Source organism: Chrysochloris asiatica, unplaced genomic scaffold (assembly GCF_000296735.1).
Source record: "Chrysochloris asiatica unplaced genomic scaffold, ChrAsi1.0 scaffold00201, whole genome shotgun sequence".
Lineage (NCBI taxonomy): Eukaryota > Metazoa > Chordata > Mammalia > Afrosoricida > Chrysochloridae > Chrysochloris > Chrysochloris asiatica.
Window position 1 is genome coordinate 3,574,158 of NW_006408719.1, and position 11,810 is coordinate 3,585,967.

At 38.4% G+C, this 11,810-nt stretch overlaps 1 pseudogene; it reads right to left on the bottom strand.

Annotated features, from left to right (window-relative positions):
• Window positions 1–1,644: 1,644 nt before the first annotated feature.
• Window positions 1,645–2,625, bottom strand: LOC102825926 (annotated as a pseudogene).
• Window positions 2,626–11,810: the final 9,185 nt, after the last annotated feature.

An 11,810-nucleotide genomic window follows, 5' to 3' on the forward strand; every position in this document is an offset into this window, starting at 1 on the left:
ATAGAAAATCAAACAAAGCAAAACCAACAAAGTATATTGTCCACCTTTCCTCTGAGATTCCTGTGGGATTTTTCCGTGGTGTGTCTGCTCCCCCACTTGGTTTTGCTGTTTGGTGTTGTCCAAGGTGTAGGCTCCGGGCTGTTAAGCCCAGCAGATTCAAATGTACATGATTTCTTATTTTTACTATAAGTTCCGCTAGCTATAAGCCTTCAAACTTTAAAAATATTCATACCTATGTTGTTCTGAGTTTTGGGGCTCTGCCTTGAATCTGCTTTGTCTGGTATTCTGTAGTATTACTGACAGTGAACCTCACTGAATCTCCACCCTAGCCTCCATCAAGCCCTGCCTCTTCTGGTACCATCTTCTTTTGATGCTTTCTGCATCATTCAATATTTTGCTTGTAGAATCCTTCAATATTTCAAGTTGAGTCTTGAATTTTTATTTTAGTTAATTCAGCTTGAAAAATTCTGAGCATGTTCTTCCCTTTTGGCTTCTAACTTCAGGTCTTTGTACATTTCATTATAATATTTACTGTCTTTTCAATCTGCCCTTTGAAATTTTCTATTTAACTCTTATGTCCTCATTTTTTTTTCCCCATTCACTTTAGCTTCTCTGTGCTCAAGAGCAAGTTTCAGAGTCTCTTCTAACATCCATTTTGGTCTTTTCTTTTTTTCCTCTCTTCTTAATGATTTTTGACTTTCTTCTGTATGATGTTCTTGTTATCATCCAACAACTCTTCTGGTCTTCAGTCATTAGTGTCTAATGCATCTAATCTGCTACTGAGATTGTCTCTAAATTCAGGTGGGATATATTCAAGGCCATATTTTGGCTCTTATATTAGTAGCAGTGTTGTGTGCTGTTGAGTCACTTCAGAATCACCCCAACTGTCTATAGGGGTTTCAAGGCTGTAAATCTTTATGGGAGCAGACAGCCTCATATTTTTTCTAGAGCAGATGGTAGATTTGAACTGTTGAACTTGTGGTTATCAGTGCAACTCATAACCCACTACACTACCAGTGCTCCTTTTGGGCACTTGTAATCATGTTTTAATTTTCTTCAGTTTCAGTCTGAACTTGAATATGGGTATCTCATGGTCTGTTCCCCAGTCTGCCCAGGGTCTTTTGTGACTGATAACTGTCTCTTCCCACAGATATATCCAATTTAATTCATGTGTATTCGATCTGGTGATGTCCAGGTATTTGCAATCAATAAGTTGTTGGTCTTGCAAAATTCTGTCATGTAATCTCGAACATAATTTCTATCATCAAGGCAATGTTTTCCAACTATTTATCCTTCCTTAAATCCCAACCTTCACATTCCAATCACCAGTAATTACCAATCTATTTTTTTTTTTTTTTTATGGACAGAACTGCATGTAAGACAGAGTTCCATTTACAGAAGAGCTAGGAAAACAACTGCTGTCAGGAAATATACCACCTTCCCTTGCACCTTAAACTATTATCACTAATAAATTCCTTTATATGAGGACCTCACAGAATATCAGATGGATTTCATAAATACTAACATCAGATACAGAGGTTCTGCTTGGTTTACATAATTGATCTGAACAATTCAGACGGGAAAGACAAGGTGTTTTGTTTTTTTTCTTGTTTCTAAAGGTACCAGTTAGATCTTATAAACCTTTTAAGAGAAAAACAAAGTTATTAATATTATTTTCTTTTCTTTGCTGTGACATGCTTTACCCCCTCCTCATTTAGAAGATTTACAGTACTTTGCTTCCATCTGAGCCAGAAAATTGTTCCTTTCCTTTTGTCAATCTTTTTGTCTGCTGTTGATATTTCAAGTTACCCACCCCTTCCTCAAACCCTAACATCTTCCTGTGTATTGCTGCTTCCTTAGTCTCCTCCTGCACTCTCCTTTTCCTTGGATTCATCGTTTGCTTCAATTCTATAACAAAGGCTTTATACGATGGGACCTCCTCAACGTCAATGGCTTGCTGAACAATGTTCCTTAATCTGGGTTCCTTTGTGTAATGTACGCAAAACACAGATTCCGTGATCTGATCCCTGGTACCCTTGAAGTTCAGGTTGTTGTTGTACAGTGCCGTTGAGTCAGTTCCAACTCACAGCAGTTCTGTGCAAGGTTTTCAAGGAGTGGCTGGTGAGTTTGAATCACCAATCTTGTGTTTCAAACCAACCTTTTGGTCCAGTGCTTTATCCCACAGTGCCATACCAGAACTCCAGGTAGGCTTGTCTAATAATATCATACAACTCTTCTGTTGAGCCTTTGTATGTGTTTTCAAACCTTGAATGTCCTCAAAAGATATCTTTTTAAAAAGTATCCTAAAATACGTCTCCCAGTCCTGCTCTTGGTTAAGTACAGTGGAGTCCTAGCTCACAGTTCCGTGCTCATTGTACACTGCCCAGTGCTCTTTGTCACTTAAAATTGAGCAGACTTTCTGACAATCTGGAAACAGGAGGTGGGGTCCTCCTTGTTGTCCTCTCCCATGTGTTTCAGGTGCACCTACAGGGATACCCTGTGGTAGCTGTGTCAGACTTCACTGTCGGAGGAGTCTAACCTTACACCCAGCACCTGGTAGAGGTAAGAGGTGCTGAACACTTCTTGACACAGCTCCAGTGGCCCCTTGTCTGGTATGGGACACATGCAGGTGTCGACCTTGGTGAAAACAGTGGGTCTAAGCAATATCGCTGAAACAGAAGACCACTTTGGTTTCCCCTCAATATATCTTAGTTGCATGTTTGATCAATTTTTGACTAAAGAAGTTCATAAATTTCTTCTATTTCTTCCTCACTGGCTTTAGTGGTTGGTGTGTAAATTGTATAACAGTACTATTAACTGGTTTTTATTGTAGCCATTTGGATATTATCCTATCACAGACAGCAGTGTACTTCAAGATAGATCTTGAAGTGTTCTTTTTGACAATGAATGTGATGCCATTCCTCTCAAATTTGTCATTCCTGGCATAGTAAACCATATGATTGTTGGATTCAAAATGGTCAATACCAGTCTGTTTCAGCTCACTAATGCCTAGGATATTATCTTTATGCATTGCATATCATTTTTGACAATTTCCAATTTTGATTATTCATGGATATCTGTAGCTGTTTCTCCTCATTTTGTGTTATTGAAAATCCTGAAAGCTTTGCTTCATTCACATCTTTATGATCAAGTCTCTTTTGAGCTGTCTTGCCATAAGATTAAACTGTACTGCTAACTGCAAGGTCAGTGGTTCAAGCCCACCAGCTGCTCCTTGGAATCCCTATAAAGGGTTGCTGTAAGTCAGAACCAAATCAAAGTCACTTAACAACAACAATTACTACTTTGAGGAGTCCACTCTTCCACAGTCATATTTTTAGTGTCTCCCAAGCAGAGGGGCTCATCTTCTGGCACTATATCTTAATGTTCTGCTGCTATTCATAATGCTATTTATAATCTTACAGAATCCTATCTGAAAATGTTCCACTGTTATTCATAATGTTCTCCGTGTCTAAACATTCAGAAGTTTTTCCCCTGTCCTTCGTCTTAGTCTGTCATAGTCTGGAAGCTCCACTGAAAACCTGTCAACCACGGGTGACCCTGCTAGTATTTAAAATACTAATGGCATTGCCACCAGCATCATAGCAACATGCAAGCCACCACAATATGACATACTGACAGACAAGTGGTGAAATACTCATGCAAGAGTGGATTTATCAGTTTATAGTCATATACCCATAAAGTGTACAGAGGACACACCTTTTATTGCAATGGTGAAGAATGTTACAGAAGGGATCACCAGAATCCTTGAAGACTGCTGTGATTGCTGTTTTATGTAAGTCACATTTGGCATTAAGACACCTATAATGGGACAGATTAGACCTAATGGTGGTAGAGGCCAAGTGGCAAATTGACAAATACAAGGTGAATGTGGTTACATTAATGATGACAGAGTCAGAACATTAATCAGAGTAGTTTGACTCATATGGATTTATGGTGTTGACTACATAGGCATGGATCCCAAGGAGTGAAATAGATGGAAAATCTACTAAATATTTACTTGATCTGTACAAGAAGAAGAAACAGCAGTCCAGCTTGAATGACCATAATAGAGAGTCACAACTTTTCAATCAGTTCCCAGACTTCAGCCAGTTCACACACTCAGAGCCTTTTGTATGGAGGGGAGACTGGTTCCCTTAAAGAAAGACCCCATCACACCATCTAAATTTTATACTATTACTCTTCCTCCAAGCATTCCCAAAAAGGATCCATGACCTTTTACAAGAGTGACTGTTCATGGGGAAAACAAAATAATCAGATTTGGGGGCATTATTGGACCCTGACTCTGATAAAACACTAATTCCAGAAGAACCAAAGTGATGCTAACTTACCAGAGTGTGGGAAGTTAATTCAGAGAGTCTTAGCTCAGGTCTATCTCACAATGGAACCACTGGGTTCCTGATTCTATCCTATCATGATTTCCCAAGTTCCAGAATACATAAATGGAATATATATACTCAGTATCTTAGTTATCTATTGTGGCTATAAAATAAATTACCAGAAGTGGCTTTAAGAAACAGAAAATTATTCTTTCACAGTTTTAGAGAGTAGAAATCCATATTCACAGTGTGGGATCTAGCGGAAGGCTTTCTTTTTCCTTGTTTATTCTGAACAAAGGTTCTTGTCTTCTTTAATCATTTGTCAATCCAGCGTTGCTTGGAGATCTCCATGCATTGTGGTATCAGCCTCACCCTGGATCAAGGAGCTTCACAGCACATGGACTCCATCTCCAAGGGATGTATTCTACTTCTGGCTTTTTTCTTTTTTTTTTCTTTTGGTAGTACTAGGTCCCTCTTTCTATGTTCACATCAAACTCCTTTACATTTTATCAGAGTTTTACTGAGATTAAAGCCATTGTCAGGCCATCTTTAATCTTCTTATCTTCTTATCATCACATAACTGCCATATTACATCATTACATAGCTGTCAAACCACTGAGACTCATGACCCAGCCAAGCTGGCACATATTTTTGGGAGACACAATTCAAACTGTCACTCAGCAACTGGCAGAACTCCTATATTGGATCCTTGACATGTGGAAAGAAAGCTATTATGATAAGAAAAGCCAGGTGGAAGCCTTGAAGGATGCAGGCGTGGTAGTTTCCACAACATTCCCATTTAACTCACTTACTCTCCTGTGCAAAAAAAAACAGATAGATCATGAGGAATGACAGTAGATGATCATAAACTTAACCAGGAGGTGACACCAATTGCAGCTGTTTTCCCAGATGTGGTTTCATTGTTTGAGAAAATTAATACATTTACTGGAACCTGGTTTGTAGATGGCCAATGCCTTTTCCTCAATTTGGTTTCAAAGGATCACAAGAAGCTCTTTGTTTTCAGTTGGCAAGGACAGCAATATACCTCATGCCTCAGAAGTATACCAACTTTCCAACATTATGTCATAATTTAATCTGAAAGAACCCTGACCACATTTTCCTTCCACAAGATGTCACATTGATTCATTTCATTGATGACATTATACTGATTGGACCTAATAAGAAATAAGTGTAATGATTCTAGACTTAGTGTCAATAAAATATCTGGATGTTGTTGTTGTGTGTCGTTGAATTGGTTCCTATTCATAGAAACCTTGTATAGGGTTTCCGAGAGTTGTTGGTGGGTTTCAACTGTTGGCTTTGTGGTTAGAAATCCAGGGTTTATTGTACAACACCACTCTGTGTGCTAGAATGTGGGAAATTAATGCAATACATATTGAGGCACCTTTCAACACTGAAATTTCTAAGGATGGGGTGGTGTCAGTATGCAAAGACCTGGAGTTAGAAAAACAAAAAGGAAGAAGGTGCTCAGAATTTCTCAAGATGAAAAAATCAAGAAAAAAATTCAGGCCTTGACTTGAAATACTGAAGTATTCTATGGGAAAAATATTTAAGGGTGCAGAACATATCTAAAGAAGATGGAAAGAATACAGAGTCAGTGTACCAAAAATAAATGGTTGATGTTCAGCCATTTCAAGTAATAGCATAGGATGAAAAGCCAGTGGTACAGAAGGAAGAGGTCCAAGAAGCATTAAAGCATTAGCAAATAACAAGCCTTAGAGAATTGATGGAAAATAAATTAAAATATTTCAACAAACTGATGCAGCATTTAAGGTAGTCATTCATCTATACCAAGAAATTTAGAAGACAGCTACCTGGCCAACTGATTGGAAGAGATTCATATCTGTGCTGATTTCAAAGAACGGTGACCCAATGGAATGTAGAACTCATCAAACAATATCATTAACATCACATTAGACTTAATTTTTACTTAAGATCATTCAGAAACAGCCAAAACAGTCACCTACTAGATGTTCAAGCTAGATTCAGATGAGGACATGGAACTAGAGACATCATTGCTGACATCAGCTAGATCTTGGTTAAAAATAGAGAATACCAGAAAGATGTTTATTTACACTTTATTGACTATACAAAGACTTTCAGTTTTGTAGATATTGAAATGCTATGGATAACACTGTGAAGACTGGTTATTCCAGAACTTTTTATTGTGACCATAAGGAACCTATACATAGACTAAGAGGTTCAGAGAAAACAAGGGGACACTGAGTGTTTTAAAATCAGGAAAGATGTATGCCAGGGTTGTATTTTTTCACTACAGTTATGCAGTCTGTATGCTGAGCCAATAATAAAAGAAGCTGGATTATATGAAGAACATGGCACCAGGATTGGAAGAAGACTCATTATCAGCCTGTAACATGAAAATGATATGGCCTTGCTTACTGAAAGTGAGGAGGACTTAAAATACTTACTGATGAAGATCTAAGATGACAGCTTTCAGTATGGGTTGCACCTCAATGTAAAAAAAAAAAAAAAAAATCCTCACCACTGGACCATTAAATAATGGAGAAAAGATTGAAGCTGCCCAAGACTTCATTTTGCTTGGATCAACGATCAACACTCATGGAAGCAGCAATCAAGGAATCACACGGCATATCTCACTAGGCATATCAGCTGCACAAGACTTCTTCAAAGTGTCCAAGAGCAAAGGTGTCAGTTTGAGGATTAAGATATGTCTGACCCAAACCATGGTATTTACAATAGCCTCATATGTATGTGGAAGTTGGACATTGAATAAGGAAAACAATAAAAGAATTAATGCATTTGAGCTATGGTGTTGGAGAAGATTATTAAATGTGCCATGGACTGCTGGAAGAACAAACAAATCTGTGTGGGAAGAATTACAAAGCCAGAATGGTGAGACCTCATCTCTCATAGTTCAGGCATATTACCAGGAAGGACCAATCCCTGGAGAAGAACGTTGTGCTTAGTAAATGGAGGGTCAGTGAAAAAGAAGAAAGCCCCCAATGAGATAAATTGGCACAGTGACAGCAGCAATTGACTCAAGCATAATAACATTTGTGAAGATGGCCCAGGACCTGGCAGTGTTTCGTTCTGTTGTGCATAGAGTCACTATGATTTGGAACTGACTTGATGACACCTAGCAATAACAACAAATAGCTGAGGGGCTTGTCAAGGTATTCCTACTAAGATGAAGGATATGTTATTGCATATGACCCCTCTCACAATTTAAAAAAAAGAGTTGCAATTCCTAGTAGGCATCTTTGATTTTTGAAAGCAAATGTTATTTATTTAGATGTGCTATTCTGGCATATTTATAAAGTCACTAAAATAACTGATAGTTTTGTGTGAAGCCCAGTATATGAGAGTCTCTGCAACGGGTTAAGGCTGCCATGAAAGCCACTTTAGAACTTGGGTCATATGATCCCGCTAACACAATAATGTCTGAAGGGACAGTGACAGAGAAATACTATTTACAGTCTTTGACACACCCTTATTGGAGAATCACTGTGTTACTAACATTCTGAAGTAGAGCCCCTGCCATTCTCTGTAGAGAACTACTTTCCATTTGAGAAACAGCTTTTGGCATACTACTGGGCCTTAGTAGAGACTGAGCAATTAACCATGGCCCACCAAGTCACCAAGCAGCCTGACATACCCCTCATAAAATTAATGATGTCAGTCCCACAGAACTATGCATTCAAACATGCACAGCAGCACCTCAGCATTAAATGGAAATAGTATTTATGAGATTGGGCTTGAGCAGGACCTGAAGTTTGTATGAGGAAGTGGCTCAAATCCCCATGCCCCACATTCCAATCTCATTATCTTCCATCCATCAGGCTGAACTTATGGCCTCATAGTGAGTTCGTTACAATCAGTTGACTGAAGAAGAGAAAAGTCTTGCTTGGTTTACAGATGACTCGGCATGATACACAGGCAACACACTTTAAAGTACAGTACTGCAGACCCTTTCTGGGACCTTCCTGAATGACAGTGATTAATGGAAGTTCTCTCACTAGGTAAATCATGGTGGTTCACTTTGCTTGGAAAGATAAATGGCTTGATGTGTAATCGTACACTGATTCATTTGCTATAGGCAGTGGTTTGGCTAAATGGCCAGAGATCATATTTGAAAAATTGGTGATAAAGGAGATGTAGGGAAGAAGTATGTAGATAGACCTCTCAGAATTGGACAAAGAATTGAAGATATTTGTGTCTCCTGTGAATTATCACCAAACAGTGACCTCAGTTAAGGATGATTTTAACAATTATGTGGTTAGGAAGACACATTCAATGGAAATTAGTCATTATTTTTACACACTTATCTTGAACAAAGTATTACCAGTGATGATGACTATGCATAGACTCAGCAATATGAATTTCCACTCACCAAGGCTGACTTGTCTGCAGTCACTGCTAGAGTGCCCAATCTGCCACCAGCAGAGACCATCATTTAGTTTACTATTTGAAACCATTACTTAGTGTGAGCAACCTGGTGGCATATTGATTACATTGAGCCAGTGACATCATGGAAAGGGCAGCATTTTCACACTGCAATAGACACTGTGGATATGAATTTCCATTCCTGGAATACAGTGTTTCTGATAAAACTATCATCTGTGAACCTAGAGAATGGCATATACATTATCATGGTATCCCACAAATCATTGCCTTTGATTAAGGAACTTACTTCACAACAAAGAAAGTATAGTAATGGACCCATACTCATGAAGTCCTGGTGTGGTGCTGTAGGATAAACACTGTACTACAATGTTAGTTTGAAATGCAAGGTTGGTGGTTCAAACTCACCAGCTGCTTCCCAGAAACTTTATACAGGGTCAATATGAGTTGGAACTGACTTGATGGCAGTTAAAAACAACAACAAAAACCATGTTTCCCATCATCCTGAAGCAGCTGGCCTGATTGAACAATTGAGTGATCGTCTAAAGGCATAATTACAAGCTTGGTGGCAACACCTTGCATGGTTGGGGCGTTGTTCTCCAGGATGCTACATATGTTCTGAACCAGCATCCTATATATGGTAATGTTTCTCCAATAGTTAGGATTTAGTCTGGGAATCAAGGAGTAGTAATGGGAGTTACACTACCCACTATTACTCCCAGTGACCCATATACCAAATTATTGCTTCCTGTCCCTTCTATCCTGTGCTTTTCTGTTCTGTAGGTCTTAGTTCCAATGGCAGAAATCCTTACCTAGAGAGACAATATTTATTCCATTGAACTGGAAGTTAAGAATACCTCCCAGCCACTTTATGTTCCTACTGCCTCTGGATCAGTAGAAAAAGAAAGGAGTTACTGTATTGGCTGGTATGATTGGTCTTGGTTACCAAGGAAAACCACCACTCTTCTGTCAGTTTGCTAAACTGTGGTGGCTTGTGTGTTGCTGTGATTCTGGAAGCCATGCCACCACTATTTTAAGTACCAGCAGGGTCAACCATGGTGGACAGGTTTCAGGTGACCTTCCTGTGAAGACAGACTAGGAAGAAGGAGAGATGAGCTACTTCCAAATATTTAGTCACTGAAAAACTTATGAATAGCAGTGGGACACTGTCAGCACCAGATTACTGAATATGGAAACCTGATGAAGAGCACTAGAATATTGTCATATACAGTGCCAGAAGATGAGCCCCTCAGGTTGGAAAGCACTCAAAATACAACTGAAGAAGGGCTGTCTCCTCAAAGTAGAGTTGACTGTGATGACGTGAATGTAGTAGAGCCCTCACAGGACATTCATTTGTTGATGGGGCACAACTTAAATGAATAGAAACAGCTGTAAAAATGCATTAATGATCAGAACATGGAATGTAGGAAGTAGGCATCTAGGAAAACTGGAAATTGTCAAAAATGAAACATTGATATCCTAGACATTAGTGAGTTGAAATGGACTGGTATTGGCCATTTTAACTCTGACAAACACATGGTTTACTATGCTGAGAATGACAAATTGAAGAGGAATGGCATCACATTCATCATAAAAAAAAAAAAAAAAACAGTTAATACCACTACTATTGATATTATTGACCAGTTAATACCACTGTTATTGATATTGATATTTATGCACCAACCACTAAAGCCATGATGAAATTGAAAAATTATACCAACTACTTCAGCCTGAAATTGTTAAAATATGCACTCAAGATGTATGGATCATTACTGGTTATTGGAATGTAAAGGTTGTAAACAAAGAGGCAGGATCATTAGGTGGAAAATATGGCCTTTGTGATAGAAATGATTCTGGAGATTACATGATAGAATTTTGTAATATCAATGACTTCATCATTGCAAATACCTATTTTAAACAGCATAAAAGATGACTATACACATGGACCTCACCAGATGGAATACACAGAAATCAAATTGACTATGGATAGAGACGATGGAAAAGCTCCATATAATCAGCTAAAACAAAGCTAGGGGCAGACTGTGGAACACACCATCAGTTGCTCATATGCAAATTCAAACTGAAGCTGAAGAAAATGAAAACAAGTCCATGAGAGCCAAAATATGACCTTGAATATGTCCCACCTGAATAGAAATCATCTGAAGATGAAATGGACAGAGAAAATAATATCCAAACTACATGATACAAAAGAAACCATGCACTTTTAAATCATAACCTGCCTTTTCTGTACCCTAAAAAAAAAAAAAAAAAAAAGAGCTACAATATCTTCAAAATATTGTTAAACTAAATCAGGGGAATGGAAGCAAATAGTGTTGAATGATGATGCATGGAGAAGATTGTAATCATTGCAATGAAACAATGAGTATAAAACTGATATTCTCCCATATAAAATTATCACTCAAATCACAATAAAAACTTTAGAAAAAATTACATAAAGCACATGCTTGGAAAAATACATTTTGGTTCTCAATTTCAGTTAGGCATTAGAACCAACTGGATGCTTTTAAAACACTGGTACCCAGATAGCACCTCAGACTGATTGAGTCAATCAGTACCTGGGGATAGATCCCAGGCATCTGTTTTGTTTTTCCCCCTAGTGATTCTGATATTCATACACACTGTTTTGAGTGTTTTTCATTATGATTTTCATCATAGGAATTTTTATACTGTGAAGATTTTTTTTTCTTTTTTCCATTTATCATGATTTTATTTATCAGTCCAGTGGTGAGACTTTTTTTTTTTTTTAATGTTTTATTGTGAATTATGTGATAGTTTACATGGGAGAACATTAGATTTACATTCATCCTATCGTGTATCGTTTCATTGCGATGGTTACAATCCCCTCCATGCATCATCACCCAACCAAAGGGTATATACAGCATGCTTACCCCCCACCCCCCGATCCTCAGCACACAGCCCCTCTCCCTCTCTGTGTGTAAAGTCCCCAGCTGCTCCATCTTTCCACGCCATCGTCTCTGCCTCCATCTCAGGAATCACTGCTTCTCTGGGTAGGGTCCCGCTCTCCACTCTTCACCCTGCATGGTTCCA